The following is a 17,564-nucleotide window of genomic DNA, read 5'->3' as shown; positions in this document are numbered from 1 at the left end:
CAGCAGCATATTCTGGCAAAGTTCAATAAAGCCAGATCAACAGAGGTAAATACGTGGAATGTTGGCCTTGCTTTAAGCTCTAAAATAAAAATACCTGAAAAATTACATACAAGTCATATTATGCTTTAAAGTAAGACAGTATTGTGTCAATTATTGTCATTCAGAATGACTACTGTTATGTATAGACATCATACCCGAACATATTGATATCTCAGTTCCTTCATATGTTCAGAATTTCTTTCAAAGGGACAGTGTACACCTCTTTTATCCTTATTTGATGCTTTTAGGGCGGAGCAGTGGTAGTGCCGCTGCTTCGCATTTAGGAGACCTGGGTTCACTTCCCTGTGTGGAGTTTGCATGTTCTCCCCGTGTCTGCGTGGGTTTCCTCTGTGTGCTCCGGTTTTCTCCCACAGTCCAAAGACATGCAGATTAGGTGGATTGGTGATTCTGAATTGTTTCTAGTGTGTGCTGGGTGTGTGTGTGTGTGTCCTGCGGTGGGTTGGCGCCCTACCCGGGATTGGTTCCCTGCCTTGAACCCTGTGTTGGCTGGGATTGGCTCCAGCAGACCCCTGTGTTCAGATTCAGTGGGTTGGAAGATGGATGGATGGATAGATGATGCTTTTATAAGACTCTGGAAGTCATTGTTATCCTTAAATGCTAGATATTCACAAAATATTTTTTTCTCATAGATTTATGACATTGTTTACAATCCTCATACCAACAATGGTAGTTTCTTTCTCAGCAGTGGAAATGTTTCCTGTCCCTCCAGAGGGAGTTAGGCATTGGGTCCTTCAGTAAAGCAGAGACCTTACAAATGTGCTTCTGTAAGCACTGCTGTTTCTACTATGGCACTCGTAAATAAAGTTGAGTCACACACTCTTCAGAATATACATCTTACCTGTTGGTGTGCCAGAAAATTCTCACTATGGATGCCACCGTACAGCATGGTAGACGTGGCAAGACCTGCAGACCAGTCTCTCTCGTGGATAAGCAAAACAAATAGATAAGTAGTGAGTAATACTAGTCACAGGTTTAGTAGTAAAACTGTCACAAGTGTACTACATTAACTTTTACTTTATTTAGCCATGCAAAAAAGGATGGTGAAAGAAAATGTGTACAATTTTCAAAAAAATTGTATCATAACAGCCAAATAAACATAAAGAATTGAGAGTGAGCAACAATAACACCACAGACAAACAGAGTTGAATCAAATGTTGGCTAGAGATGAAATAGCTTGGGATTTTCACACTTTAAGTGCCAGTGAACACCACCAGTCAAAAGTCTCCATACCCCCAGAAATTTGTATGTTTTTGATAGAAATGTACTCATTTTTATTAATATAATATGAAGTTTATTTAAAAATACAACCAAGACACCTACTAGTTTTTGTAATAGCCATTAATTAATTCTTGAAATTACTGATTTTTAATTTATTATTCACATATAACTACAAAGCCCCATATTCAACAGCCATTTGTTAAGCGTCTGTTGCATCTGTTGGTGACGAAAGATTCACTGATCCTGACTTTGCTGATGATGCTGTGATGTGCGTAGAGTCAATGGAGGCACCGATCAGGGCTCGAGAGAAACTGAGCGAGGCATTTGAGTGACTGGGCTTGCGAGTGTCGTGGATAAAAAACAAGATCCAGGCCTTTAATGACCTCTTAGGTACAGCCATCAGCAGTGTGTTGAGAGGTTTACTTACCTTGGCAGTGACATTCATGTCTCTGGTGACTCTTCCTATGAAGTTAGTAGACTGATTGGGAGAGCATGGGGGGGTCATGAGGTCGCTGGAAAGGGGTGTGTGGCGCTCCCGATATCTATGCAAAAGGATGAATGTCCAAGTCTTTAGAGTCCTGGTACTTCCTGTCTTGCTAGATGGTTGTGAGACATGGACGCTATCCAGTGACCTGAGACGAAGACTGAACACCTGTCTCAGTCTCTTCAAAAAAACCTTGGGTATCGTTGGTTTGACTTTGTGTCGAATGAGCGGTTGCTCATGGAGTCCAGAATGAGGCACATTACCTGCGTTATGAGGGAGCGTCAGTTACGGCACTACGGCCATGTGGCACAATTCCCTGAGGGTGAAGGACCCGAGAACCCGAGTGGCTGGACCAGGCCAAGTGGGCATCCACATAACACCTGGTTTTGGCAGATAGAGGGTCATTTCTGGAGGGTGGGATTGGACCATGTAGTTGACTGGGGGGTTGCCAATCTGTTTCATTGTGTGGTGGGTCCGCTGTACCAGTACGTGCTCCCCAACCTGACCGGACCTGACCTGATTACAGATCAAAGTGTTACATTCATACTCTGATTGAAGCTACCATTTTTACAGGATGTTCCACAGGAGAAATTATATTTATTCCCAAAATTCACATTATTCCTACTAATTCAATTTAAAACAGTACAGTTTCCTGTAAAACTGTGCCTTCCAAAGACCATCAACACAACGCAAAGTCAGTCTCTAGGAAACACAGGAATTCACACATATTGCTAAATACAGAAACTACTCCTACATTTAACGTAGTACATCTGATTAAGTGACTGTGCTAAGATCAAGGCCCATTATTTTAGGTATATAAGCATAACACCATAAGGTGTAATGAAGCTCCAGTATGGAGGAGTTACCAAGAAGAAAGTTTAAAGGAGATAAACATGATTGGCTTTTTAAAATGTATCCCAGCCCATGTAAAAATAACGTATGGATTCTCCACTCCCTGTTTGAAGTGCCCAGCATTTTTGTGTCTCAGATAGAAAGGAGGAGAGAGATTTTGGTGGAGGTTGGAGGCTTGAAGCATGACGGCTCTTTGTCAGATGAAGTAATATGGATAAAATTCTACCAACATCAACGACAACATTTGTTTTTATAGGGCACATTCATATAATGGATGTAGCTTTATAAGATGTTGAAGAAATAGGTACAATAGTTACAAGAAAAGAAAAACTAAAATGAAATAAGAATAATGATGAATAAGTAAAATACAAAAAATAAATTAACACATACATAAAATTTCAAGCCCTTAAATTAGAATGTTGAAAACTGGAGCATTGATGGAGAGCAACAAAGCTGCCAGTCTTTAAAACTGCATGGACACTTCTTCTTCTTCTTCTTTCGGCTGCATGGACACTGAGCGTTAAAAAGTATAAAAAATTTTCTTTATAGCTCTCTCAGAATGCTGTTCTAGATTAATAGATAATAACAGTATAATCTTTGCATAGTGTTTCAAACAATGGCTACAAAAAGCATGTACCATTACATACAATCAAGTCAAACTTGACAATATAAAATTCAGTTCAACCCCCACCCATAAGAAAGAGAGGAGGGCCAACTGCCAGAGTAAAAGTTTGAAACTATTAAAGAGGGAAAGAAGTCCTTCTCCCTAATATAAATGCTTATTCTAAAATGTTATTGATTAGATCCTTCCAAGTTTTTAAAAAAGTTTTGAAGAGATTGTCTAAGTGAGAATTTGATTTTTTCCAGTTTCAAATACTATATAACATCAGTTACCCACTGACTTAAAAGAAGTGGGTTAGGATTCTTCCATTTGAGCAAGATAAGTCTACGTGCCAATAGTGTAGTAAAGGCAATTATATTTTGTTTGTCCTTCTCAACTTTAAGCCCATCTGGGAGTCCACCAAACACAGCTGTTAATGGATTAGGAGGGATTGTGACACCAAGGCTGTCTGATAGGCATTTAAAATTTTGGTTGAAAATGATGTTAATTTGGCACAGGCCCAAAACATGCGGTCTAGTGAGGCTGGAGCTTGATTGCAACATTCACAGTTTGGATCTTGCCCTGGAGAGATTTTAGACAATTGTAAAGGAAATAGATGTGCTTGATAAATGTTTACCCCTAGGTATTTAAATTGATCTGCAATGATAAAAGGGAAAGTGTCCAATCCAATGTTGTTTGCTAGAGAATTCACTGGAAAAGCACTCTTTTGTTCAAATTAATTTTGAGTCCAGATTTCTTTTGAAATTCTGCTAGTGAATTTAGGGCTGCAGGCACAAAATTTTGTGGGTTTGATATATACAGTACCATATCATCGTCATATACTGATATTTTCTGTTCAAGTCCTTCTCTGAAAATACCCTTTATCTCTGATGCATTTAGAAAGTAAACAGCCAATGACTCAATGGTGATTTCAAAAAGCAGTGGTGACAAGGGGCATCCTTGTCTAGTACCATGTTCTAGTTTGAAGTAGTCTGAAATAATGTTGTTAATACAAACTGAAGCTTCTGAACTGGTATATAGTACTTTGATCCATGCACATATGTTCGGGCCAAACCCAAATTTATGCAATGGGGTGGATAAGTATTCCCATTCAACCATATCAAATGCTTTTTCTGCATCCAAAGGTAATAAGATCTCTGGAGTTTTAGACTTTATTGGTGAATATATTACATTAAATAGGCATCAAAAATTGGAAGCTAAGTGTCTACCTTTAATAAATCCGGTTTGGTCTTGTGATATTACAGAAGGGAACACTTTCTCAGTCCTTCAAGCTAGAACTTTGGAGAGCATCTTGACATCATTATTCATAAGTGAGATTGGTCTGTATTATGCACATTGTAATAAGCTCCTTATTACAAAAGGAAAAATGGTACTTAATGCTTGGGGAAAAGTTTTAGGTAGAATTTCATTGTCTCTGGCATCTATAAATATTGCTGATAAAAGGAGAGCTAACTTAATTGAAATTTTTTTATAAAATTCAGCAGGGAAGCCATCAGGACCTGGTGCCTTCCCGCTTTGAGGTGAGTTTATAGTGTTGAGTAATTCTGATAGTGTCAGAGGTTTATCCAGTTCCTCTGCATTGAGAGTATATAGCTGTGGTATCCGTAGTAAATGGAGATTCTAAATTACAATGCAAGATACCTAAAAACATTCACAGCGCCGACTTCATGAACTTCTTTAATGAGAGCATTGACAACATAAGATCCCAGATCTGAAACTCTGTCCTACGTTTCACACACAACTTTAGCAAGATGCCCTAAAAGTGTCAGTTATCAGACCATTACTTAAAAAGCCAGAGCTAGACCCACATACGCTCAATAATTATAGACCCATTTCAGATTTATACTTTCACTCCAAAATACTTGAAAAAATTATCACCACTCAGTTTCAGTCTCACCTTACACATCACAACTTACTGGGGAAATGAACACACTTTTGGGTCACAGGATGTTGCCAGAGGGTCATGAGTCACCACTTTTTCTATAGTTTGTGAACTTTGGCAGGTCACTGCTGTTTATCTCCCTCCCTCTGACGATAGCAATCCATCTGCAGGAGGATTGTGACGGCAAATATATGGGAAAAGGTGGGATGCTACACCAAACAAAATTGTAAAACACTGGTATAATCTATACTTGCATTTTACCTAAGAATTTGAAACAGCACTCTGTGCCTACACTCAGTGAAGGGCACTATACACAAACAAATTGTACTGTATTGTATAACTATAGATAATTAATAGAAATGTAGAGTCCTTATATATAAAATCATATAGTAAGTCTGTAAAGATAAGTCTGATGATAAGGTCAGATGGATGGGGAGAACTGCAAACTCCATATAAGCTAAAGAAAAAAAAAACCTGCAGGAGTTCCAAGGCCAGAAGACCACCCAGGCTCCACTGCTAAAACACAAAAGCCATTTTGCCAGAGGAAAGATGGAGTTTAGTCAGAGGGAGGAGTATGTTCTAAAACCGACACTGTACATACTGTATGCTGGGTCACTAACATTAAATGATTGCTATGAGCTTCAACTAGCAAATAGCTTGTCCTTCAGCTTTAAGTGTCAACTTTTTAATACTTGGACTTGCACCGAGGCAAAGTAGTAAACAAATTTGTAGGCTTACCAGCTCTTGCCAACACTTGAGTGAAATGTTTATCAGTTTAATTCAATTCCCAACTAACTTCAGCAAGTTATTTTGTACTGATGAATATAAATAAAGGAATTTAGAAAAAAAACAGACATACTGTATGTAAAAAAATTTAGCTGTTTCTGTTCAGTAAGAGCAATTCTGAAAAAAGGGTTGAGTAAAATAGGTCATGAGCAAAATCTTATCAAGGATATGTGAATTTGACCAGAATGTAATAAGAGCAAAGGATGACACTGGAATATCATAGGCACATGAACCAAGTAGTAGGAAAGTATTTCGGAGATGCAACTTGAAAATATTTTCCAGAAATTGGATAAAAAGAGATTGACCAGAATGGCATCTTCTCATCAAAATTGTTCTTATGTTCTAAATCATTACTCATCAAACATTCCATATCATTATTCAGCACTTATCCTGATTTACTTCAAAGTAGCCAGTTTATCTATATTAAAGAAATCAGTGGCAAAATGAAATATTTATATTGTAATGCTGACTGAGCTTCTTCACCCCATGCATGCAGAGCAGGAGCAAAAAAGAAGCATCTGAACTGCAGTGCTGTCAGAGACAGGACAAGGCAGAGGGTCGGAGCCAGGGGGAGCAAAAGGAACAAGTGGCTGAAGAGCGTAAGCAATTCAGAAGGATAGCGGAGATAGAATAGCGAGTGATAGGAGAGGAAAACTGAGCTAGCTAGAGCAGTGAGTAAGACCACAAGCACTTGTATTTTTTACCAGCAGGATGGTGAGAGGGAAACTGCGGTAGGGACTGCATTGCATAATTAAAAGTGTTCCGGTATCCACGAAAAGCTTACCTGGTGTCCTGTGTGGTTCCTTCAAGAGCCACTTTAATATAAATTAGACATCCATCCAATATCCAACTCGCCATTTCCTAACTACAGGGTCACGGGGGTCTGCTGGAGCCATTTCCAGCCAACACAGGGCGCAAGGCAGGAACAAATCCCAGGGAAGGCAACAACCCACCGCAGGGCACACACCAAGCACACACTAGGGACAATTTAGGATCGCCAATGCACCTAACCTGCATGTCTTTGGACTGTGGGAGGAAACCCACGCAACACGGAGAGAATATGCAGACTCCACGCAGGGAGGACCTGGGAAGTGAACCCAGGTCTCCTTACTGCGAGGCAGCAGCGCTACCATTTCGCCACCGTGCCACCCCATTTCTGATTTACTTGTCCTTATTTTTTATTGTGTTATTTTGTGTTATACATTCAGCTGAGGTCTGTGAATGTTGTGGGTTGACTGGCTAGCCAGCCAGCAGTAGGCCACTGTGAACTCTAGTAGAAGTGACTTGTTGCTCATTTTGTGCTGTTTCTAGTTGACTCTCACTGCTTATTCCTTCGGTTACTTTTTCTGATATAATATGGTTGGTCTAAAAGCCAGATTTCTGTTTCATAGTGAACTTTTCTATGGTCCCTGATATATTTTTACATTGGTATGTTAAAATAAATGTGTGCATCAAGTACCACACAGTGATTTGCATTTCATGCTTGCTGTGGGTCAGCACAAGAAGGTATGGTACAGAGAGGTAAGGCATTAAGAAGAAGGTCATGGGGGCCCAAAGCTAACCTTTGCCTAGGGTCCTCCAAGTTAGTTCATCCACCCCCAGCTGTGATTAAAGTACAAAAATCACATTATCACATATTGTATATGATATTCTTATCTCCTCCAGTGCAGGAAATGCCTCCATTGTTATATTTTTGCTTATTACTGCTTTTGATAATACTGTTCATGCCATTGCTCTATTTATGCCCTGAAGTTTTACTTCTCCTATCAGACAATGTCCTTCACTGGTTTACTTGGCACTTATTAAACGGTTTTCTGTTTGTACAGAAAACTCTCTCATTCCTGTCTGCTGCCAGAGAAGAACCAATTCTCTTTCCTATGAGTATATTACTATTAAAAGATGTAATTCTGAAACACAAAATTAACTAAAAGTAATTAATTATATGCAGATAGCACCCTGCTGTTTTTATTATTTAAACCCAATGATATTTCCACAATTACTGTATATCATTCACTGAATAAGAACATATTGATGTAAAAGAATGGATGAGTGATAATTATCTTTACATTTAGAAAAGGCAAAAGTTGCAGTGCTTAGAAGAAAGGTGGATGGCAAACCAAACTGAAGACTCTTAACTTAAAAGGCTTGAAAGCATCCAAAATGAAGCTGCTATGGGATATGAATTTACCCTTTAATCATTGTGTTTCTGTTTCTTCTTCTTCTTCTGCCTCTTCATCTTTTTCCCTCTTCTACGTGGGGTTAATGTGCATCCTTGTCATTCAAGTCCTTTCCCTTCATTTCTTCTTTTACTTTATCCTTCCACCTCCACTTTGACCTCCTTCACTTTCATTTCCCCTGTACCTCCATTGCCATCACTTTTTTGTCCACATATTCATTGTCTTTCCTCATCACATGTCCATACCACTTCAACCTACTTTCCTGTACTTTCGTAGATTTCTCTCCCACTTTTGTTGTACCTCTGATTGTCTAATTTCTGATTGTGTCCTTTTTTGTAGCTCCACACATCCATCTCAACATTCTAATGTTTGACACATCTAACTTCTTCTCCAGCACTCCCTTTACTGCCCACGTGTCAGCTCCATACATCATTGCTGGTCTTACCACTGCCTTAAAAACCTTTCTTTTAACCTTCACTCTAAGTTAATCATCACATTTCTGCTGTCACAGGTGGCTGGCGTGGGGGCACCCAGCTGGGACAACCTGGAGGACCGGAGGAGGGCTTATGCCCTCCCCAGACCACGTGGGGGCGACTGCCCTGGTGGCTACGGGGACCACGGGTACAGAGCTTTGAAGCTCAATCCTGTAGGGGCCCGTGGTCACCCCCAGGGGGCGCCCCAATGCCTTGGGAGCCCTGGACCTCAGTACTTCCACCACACCCGGAAGTGCTGGGGGGAAGAGGATCGGGGACACCCCGAGTGTTTCCGCGTGCGCAGCCGGCACTTCCACCACACTGGGGAGTGCCGGCGGAAGATTGTCGGGAGGCACCTGGAGCACATCCGGGGGACTATAAAAGGGGCTGCCTCCCTCCATTCAGGGGCTGGAGTCGGGAGGACGAGAAGACAAAGTCTTGGAGGAGAGGCAAGGAGGCGGCATGAAGAGAGTGAGGCATTTGATGGATGGCCTGGACTTTTGGGGACTTTGAGGTTGCGTGCACTTTTGTAAATAATGGACTGTGTGAATAAACGTGTTGTGGGTGATTTGAACGTGTCTGCCTGTCTGTGTCCGGGTCATCTTCCACACTACACATTTTTAAATTAATTCTGCTCCAGCTTAGAAATATTGCAAGATTAAAGCAGTCTATTGATAAGTAGGATCTTAAAAAAAACTATTTTGTTCATTTGTTTTGAATTGATGGTTATAATGATGTTGCCCCACCAAATTGAATATTTCTAATATTTAAATATTTTACAACATTGAATCACATTAATTTGGCTTTTTTTGATATTTATCAACAGGAAAAAGATTCTTTAAAGCAGATCTCTGCAATGTGGTCCACATTAATTACAAATATAAAACACAAAATATTTGCTTACATAAGTATTCACTCCTTTAATACTTTGGTCACATCATCTCATTGGGCCTTCTTCCAGCTGACTTCAATGAGGACTGATTGAGGTCATTTATGTTAGGTAGAATGCCTAGAGTGGGCTGGGTGGTCTCGTGGCCTCGGAACCCCTGCAGATTTGTTTTTCTCCAGCCAACTGGAGTTATTTTTGTTTTTTCTGTCCTCCCTGGCCATCGGACCTTACTTTTATTCTATGTTAATTAGTGTTCCCTAATTCTATTTTCTTATTTATTTTGTGTTTTTTTTCTTTCTTCACCTTGTAAAGCACTTTGAGCGACATCATTTGTATGAAAATGTCCTATTGAAATAAATGTTGTCGTTGTCGATGTTTCTCTGTTTGTGTTTCATCAAACTTTGTGTCTGTGTATGATCGTGTGACGTAAGAGTTCTGAGCCCCATTATGAGAAATCAAAAGGGTCCAAGCATACAAATCTGTTCAGAGTCATTGTCTAGATGTGCAAAAATGACACTACAGCATGCCAAACCAGTTCATCTTCAAAGTATGGGGGTTACACTATGGGCACAATGTATATTTAGATATTGCATTAATGACTAAATAAAAGTTGCTAAGCAGTCACTTTATATCTATGAGGCTCTAGGCAAACTCTCTCACTTCTCCTCCTCACTTAAGACTGAGCTATTCACACCAGTATCACCACTAGCGTCTCTGTCTCTGTCAGCCACAGTCCTGTCAGATGCCATATGAGGTAGAATATCTGATCAAATCTCATTTCCTGCAACTTATTCTTGCAACATGTAATTTCCTGCAAGTATTTTAAATTAAACAAATCTATTCATATGTAGCTTTTCAGGGTTCTCAACTAAAGCAGAATCTAATTAATGAAAAACAACAATATCTGTCCATCATTTACATTTCTATCTTCATCAACTCTGTGATGACCAGTGTGATGTTCTTTGCTGTGGTGTGCTGGGTTGGTAACATCACTTTAGAAGAGGCCCACCGAATCAACAAGCTGGTTAAGAAGGCAGGTTCAGCTTTGTGACGCAGTCTTGAGTGCCATTATGAACAAACCTGCACCTCATCTCTCTGACACACTAACACTGAGGGCTTTCAGACAACGAAATATAAAACAGAAGTGTGTCAGGAAACACTATGGGACAGCAATATTTCGGTATAAGGTCTCACCGTGACTGCTCACTTGTCTTCAGCCAAGTCAGATGTTTTCTTCTTTTTTTTTTTATAATTGTGTGTATTTGAAGGGGGCTGCTGTTGTTATACGTAATTGTTTGTGAGCTTCTGTAAAAGAACTATCTCTGTATTCATCACTCTATCTAAATTATTGTTCCCAAGGAAGGGGAAATGTATCACTAAATACGACTGTCAACATTACCCACAGATTCCTCTTTCTTTTGCATTCTCTAGTGTGAGTTTTGATTTTTAATCAACTTACTTGTATGATTCTTTCTGAGTGGTTATTTTTGTTATTCTCACACTACTAAACATTTATGTACATTGTCACACACATGTGCATAGGAGACGATCTACGAGCTCAAATAGTGCTATTTCTCAGTGGGACCAGAGGTTGGCGCTGCCACCTGATCATTTTGTTCATCTGCAGACCAGCTGAAGAACCCGCCTCCCAATGACATCACCACCAGACCAGTCCCTGTTGACGTCACTCCAGGCAGTCTTTGATGACACCAATCTTCCTGCCACATCAGCTCCTGTTCCAGCCTCCTTGACTCTACCTCTTCCTCATTTCAGCCATTCTTATGGAACCTAATAATTCAGTTCTGTTTTGGACCCCAGCCTGTAAAGACGTGTTTATTATTTGTCCAGTTTTTCAGGTATATGGGGTGACCATCCCCAGACCTTTTTGTGATTCCGCTCGTCCTTATTATAATGTCCTTTTGTAATTTGTGGGGTTAGGGTTAGGGTTAGGTTAGCTTCTGTTCCAGCCTCCCTGCGTCCACTTCCTTCTCATTTCAGCCATACTTATAGAACAGCTTTTCAACCTAATAATTCAGTTCTGTTTTGGACCCAGCCTGTAAAGACGTGTTTATTTTTCAGCCATATTCTCAGGTATATGGGGTGGCCATCCCCAAACCTTTTTGTGATTCCGCTCGTCCTTATTATAACATCCTTTTGTAATTTGTGGGGTCTTAATTTCAGTAGTATTTGTTTATTGAAGAAGCTATTTATATGTTTATTTCAATGTTGTTTATTTGATCTTTTTTACTATTTACTTCCTAGTAATTAATTAATTCATTCATTCATTCATTAATTGATTAATTAATTAATTGATTGATTAATTAATAGTACATGGTTAACTGGTGCATGGCACCTGGTGCTGCTAATTTCGCTAGCAGTGTCACACACATAGTGTACAGTGTGCCCTGAAGATGAAGGCACAGGACTGTAAACCAAAACAAGAAGCAATTATAGGTTTGTTGTCAGTAAGTGCATTTGGATACAAACATCAGCTAAGAAGGGCCCGACATGTGCAGTTGCATGCTTTAGCTGTTGTTACTTCTTTATTTATTCATCTCAAACACATTTTTGCACACGTTTAAATATAAACTCTTCCTCTTTCTTAACAGCCTGCGGTCTGAGTAATGATGCTTCTGCACCCATGGTTCTGACATCTTTGTGTGGTATAAGTTGTGGATTTCCCCGTGCTGAGCCTGACCTCCATAAGGCTGTTCTCTGTTATAAAACACTGTTGAGCTCTGCCAGCCCCATCACACTGGGACATTCACCTGTCAAGAATTTCAAGGATTTTATTTCAGTGTCTGTTTAAAGTCTCAGGCTGTTTACATCATAAAAGCATATGAAATACAAAACATACTAAAGAACAACAGACAACATAAAGTAAAATCACATAAAAAAGAAAAAGAGATACAAATATATAGTAAAATAAATAAAAATACCAAAAAGGAATTTAAATTAGTCCAAAAGCCTTAAGTCTTGATCCGAACACATCTAAACAATGCAGCTGCCTGCTGATCAGAAGAGAATTTCAAAGTTTTAGGCACATAACAGCTGAAGCCTCGAGCCCTGAAGGTTTATAATTGTACTTTGGAACCTCAAGAAGATGAGCTCGGTTTGGCACTTAAGGGTCTATCAAACTTGATTGGTCTGAAAGAGATTTACGGTGTAGGGCCCTGAAGGTAAAAAACAAAATTTTAAAATGCATACACTTTTCAGTTGAAAGCCAATTCAAACGGTATAAAACCAGGGTTAAGGTTTAGCTCATCTTGATTTGTGTCCAAAGATGTACTGCTAAATGCTGTACCTTTTAAAGATTATGTGTGGATTTTTTGGGCAGACTGCTATATAAAGCATTGCAATAATCCAAATGAGAAAGGATAAAAAGCATGAATTAGTATTTTAGCAGATGAACAATGTACAAATTTGAGCAATGTTCCTTAAATGGAAGTGAACAGATTTATTGGGGGCTTTTATTTGTGAAGTTCTGTGTCAAACACCACACCCAGATTACATAAGGAAGAGCTAAAATTGATTTTACTATTACGTAAGTGTAAGAGGCAATCATAAAAAGATAAAGCTTTGAGTTAAACTCATATTAGTGTTTGCTTAATTTGAATAGAATATAAATTTCTTTCATAGTCATAGACAATGGTATAGTCTTTTCCTCCTATAAGTTAGAAAGAGATACAACTTCTTGTTATAATTGAGATACAGTGTGATAACTGAGTCAGTTGTTGTTTAGAAGAGGTCCCAGTACACAGGGACTTTAAAGACCCATTTTCAGCTTAGAAATGGGATAGCCATACAGTTTTCTGACCGTCGTCGTTTAGAAATGGTTCAGAAACGTTAAGTGATTAGTAACGATTTGAAATGTAACAACATTTACCAGCATAATACTGAAGTATTGGTTAATGCCCTAGTCACCTCACGTATAGATTACTGTAATGCTATTCTATCTGGCATTCCACAAAAACTTATTCATCACTTACAGCTTATTCAAAATTCTGCTGCCAGGATAATAACCTCCTGTTCTAAATCCACTGAACATATTACACCTATTCTCTCTCAACTTCACTGGCTCCCTGTTAACTACAGAATACAATATAAAATACCGCTCTTAACATTTAAAGCTCTCCACAACCTCACTGATCTCCTACAGACTTACACTCCTCTCGCTCACTCAGATCCTCATCTGCTGCTCTACTTTCTGTACCACACATCAAACTGTTCTATGGGAGCTCGAGCGTCTCTTCTAGTGCTCCTCAAATCTGAAATTCTCTTCCCTCTCATATTCGTCAACTTGATTCAATAGCACAGTTTAAAACTACTCTCAAAACTTATCTTTTCAAGCTGGCATATCAATTGTGAATTCTACACTCTTACTGCCTGTCATATTTGTTTGTTTACTAATTATTGCTTTGTGATTTATCATTTTCTTGTTTTTACTTTACTAATTATTGTTTAACTTTATTGTAAGGTGACCTTGAGTGATAAGAAAGGCGCCTATTAAATAAAATGTATTATTATTATTATTTAAGCTTTGAACAGAACTTTTCTTAACAAGAATTTTTCTTTTTTTTTGTGTGAACTGTTTTACTTTGAATTTTAACTAAAACATTTAAAAATGAAGATATTTTGTCTTTGGAATCATTTCAGTGTGTCAGGCTTTTGATGAATCCCATTTTTAAGCTAGAGCTGCTGAACTTTGGTAATTTTGGAAAAAAACGCTGCTACAGTAAGATTAAATAATTGTCAGATATGGTTTTCACAATGCTTCCTGAAACCTACACATACCACCAGGGTTTTCTCCATATTTAAATTTAAAAAATGTAAACTCATCCAAGAACACATTTTATTGAAACAGTCAGAAAGTTTCACAAAATCAGTGAAACTATACTTATGGCAGAAACATAGAACTGTAAACCTGCATTATCTGCTATGTAATAAAACAATAAGTTTTCTGTGTCCACTCCCTCAGAGCAATCTGATTGGTTAGTTTGGCTCTGGTAGCGCATCAAGAAAGGGAGTGCGAGTGTGAGACGTACATGGAGTAGTAAAGGTGTATGAGCCATGCAGAGAGAGTCACCAGCAAAGACAGCAACTATAAAACCAGACAGGAGGTGAAAAACATGCTTCGCAAATAATGAAAGAGTACAAGACGCAGGCTTTACAGAAATGCGATCAAGAGAGGGAGCACCGGTGAAGAGGCATTCACAAGCACACGAAAACGGAGGAAAGGTGGCAAAAAAACTTTATTATCACTCCCAGGGATCCCAAGAGATGAAATTCTGAGGGGGCTACGGTCTGGGCTGTAGGGCCTGGCTGTGCTAACCATTGTGCCACTCTGATGTAGACTGGATAGGGAAGAGCAGTCCGCTCGAGTATTGTGATGGCTTGTGTTGTTGTGCAACATTTATGTAGGGTCAGACTCTTCTTAAATGCTTCTGCACCCTTTAAACAGCATGAATGCAGAGATCCGAGTTTATAGTTTGACCAACATCCTTTCTGCCCAAACCACTCCTTCTGCATTTCAAGTCAAGTCAAGTTGGGGAGCATGCACTGGTACAGTGTTTTGCCGCACCCACTACACAATGAAACAACTCGGGATCCTGGTTTTCAACCCCACAGGCAGACACGCGGTCCAATCCCACCCTCTGTAAATGACCCTCTATCTGCCACAGCCAGGTGTTACGTGGGTGACCCCTTGGCCTGGTCCAGCTACTCGGGTCCCCAACAATGAGGATCTTACGAGCTGGATCACCCTCGGGGAAGCGCACCACATGGCCGTAGTGCCGTAACTGATGCTCCCTCACAATGCAGGTAATGTGCCTCATTCAGAACTCCATGAGCAACCGCTCATTCAACACAAAGTCAAACCAACGGTACCCAAGGATTCTGCAGAGAGACACAGTACCAACGGAATACAGTCTTTGTCTCAGGTCACTGGTTAGCGTCCATGTCTTGCAACCATATAGCAAGACAGGAAGCACCAGAACTCTAAAGACTTGGACCTTCGTCCTTTGGCATAGATATCAGGAGCCCCACACATCCCTATCTAGCGACCTCATGACCCCCCCATGCTCTCCCAATCCATCTACTGACTTCATAGGAAGGGTCATCAGAGACATGAATGTCACTGCCAAGGTAAGTAAACCTCTCAACAAGGTCGACACTCTCTCCACAAACAGACACACTGCTGATGGCTGTGCCCTTGAGGTCATTAAAGGCCTGGATCTTGGTTTTTATCCAGGACACTCGCAAGCCCAGACACTCAGACTCCTCACTCAGTCTCTCGAGTGCCCCGATCAGAGCCTCCATTGACTCCGCAAAGATCACAGCATCGTCAGCAAAGTCAAGATCCGTGAACCAACAGATGTCCCACAGCCACTGGACCCCACAACTTTGCCCAACACCCAGCCCATACAAGCATTGAACAGAGTAGGAGAAAAAACACACCCCTGACGAACCCCAGAATCAACTTCACAGCACTCTGCATCTCAAAAAAAAAAAACAGTGGCCATGACTTTCCCTGCTTAACTCTTTCAAGGTAGATGTCAATTTTGTCGAAATTCAGGAGTAGAGAATGGTAATGGGCTGATTACATCTTAGTTCGACTCTCTTTGCTAGAAGAAAAGTTAGCTTTGTTGATTTGACCTCGATTCCCTGTGCGTTCATAAGTAATGAAGAGCAAACAACCTCTAAAATGACGTCGCCTTCTGGCAAGATATCGATGCGAATGCACAAAGCAAAATACTCCATGGATGACATTTTGTGTGTTATCACTGAATCAGACTGACTTGTGGGACTCCGATTTTGATGCAAGTGATCAGGAAATGGAGATTGAAAACAAAAATGAGGTACCAGGATCAGCTGATCGTGGTGCTGAATATGTTCGTGTAGCTGATGTGCCTACAGCAACGTTCACCTGCTAGGACTGACACAATGACAAGTGGAACAAACCAGATTGTGTTACATTGCGATTGCCACTGCCATCCACCTGCCATGACAAGACGGCATTCCTGCTTGCCATCAAGTTGCCGCTGCTTCCAGAGATGCCAAACAGGTGCCAAAAGCAATAGACATTTTATGTTGATTTATGTATGAAGCCACTGCTTTGTGTGCTTTTCAGATAACTGAGTTTTGTGGAGAAAAATTTCAGCCCTCAAAGAGTTAACAGATATCCTTAGCCTTCTTATTGTAAAGAGAAGCTGGTGATGGCAACCCTCTAACAGTCTTTTGGACTGCAGCTGAAAGTGATGGATCCATGAATAAAAAGATTTTACTATCAGCCTAATAACTGGAAAACACAATTTTCTAATCAACAGCTGGGCCTTGTGGAACTCAAAGTGGACTCACCTTTGACTCTCCTAATCCTTCAATAATGCAGTGTACACTTAACTTGGATAAAGAGAGGCCAGTTGTTACTGGCAAGGAATCATCCAGAGTTTGGCCCAGTCTGTTTGATGTTCTCATACGGTGAGGCTGCCCACAAACCCAAAGCTCATTCAGCTGAGAGAACTTGTGCAGCAAGTTGGGCCTCTGACTACAGTGAAGCTAGGAGTGTGTTTGTCATGAAGTGTTTGAGTTCTGAATGCACAACTGCCAAAAACACTTCCAAGGTTGCCCACTAGAGAAGAGAAACATCTTCAAAATACCCCGACTAGGAACCCAAAGGGCTGACATGCTTATTTTACAGTAAAAAGACTGTGCACACCCCCAAAGTTTCAAAGAGCACAAAGGAGATGTGACACACAGTACCATACCATACCATACCATATTTATTTGTTGAGCGCTTAAAAACACAGCATTACAACCGACCAAAGCGCTGTACAGTTAAAACAAACAGGACTAAAAACAAAATATTAAAAGCAAACATTAGGAGAGAATTTGAACTAAGAAACTAAAAACAGGTCCGAGGACCCAATAAAATAGAGAAAATAGCGAAAAACAAGTAGAAAATGAAACAAGTTATGAATTAAAAGCCAATGTGAAGAAGTGCGTTTTTAAGCGTACTTTGAATGTGGCAACTGAAGTGGCTTGCCTAACCACTAAGGGTAGGGAGTTCCAGAGCCTGGGTGCACCGACGGAGAAAGCCCTTTCACCACGAGCTTTGAAACGTGC

The sequence above is a fragment of the Erpetoichthys calabaricus genome, chromosome 10, assembly GCF_900747795.2.
Source record: "Erpetoichthys calabaricus chromosome 10, fErpCal1.3, whole genome shotgun sequence".
Lineage (NCBI taxonomy): Eukaryota > Metazoa > Chordata > Cladistia > Polypteriformes > Polypteridae > Erpetoichthys > Erpetoichthys calabaricus.
The sequence above is the reverse complement of the archived record's forward strand: the minus strand, read 5'-3'. Positions refer to the sequence as shown.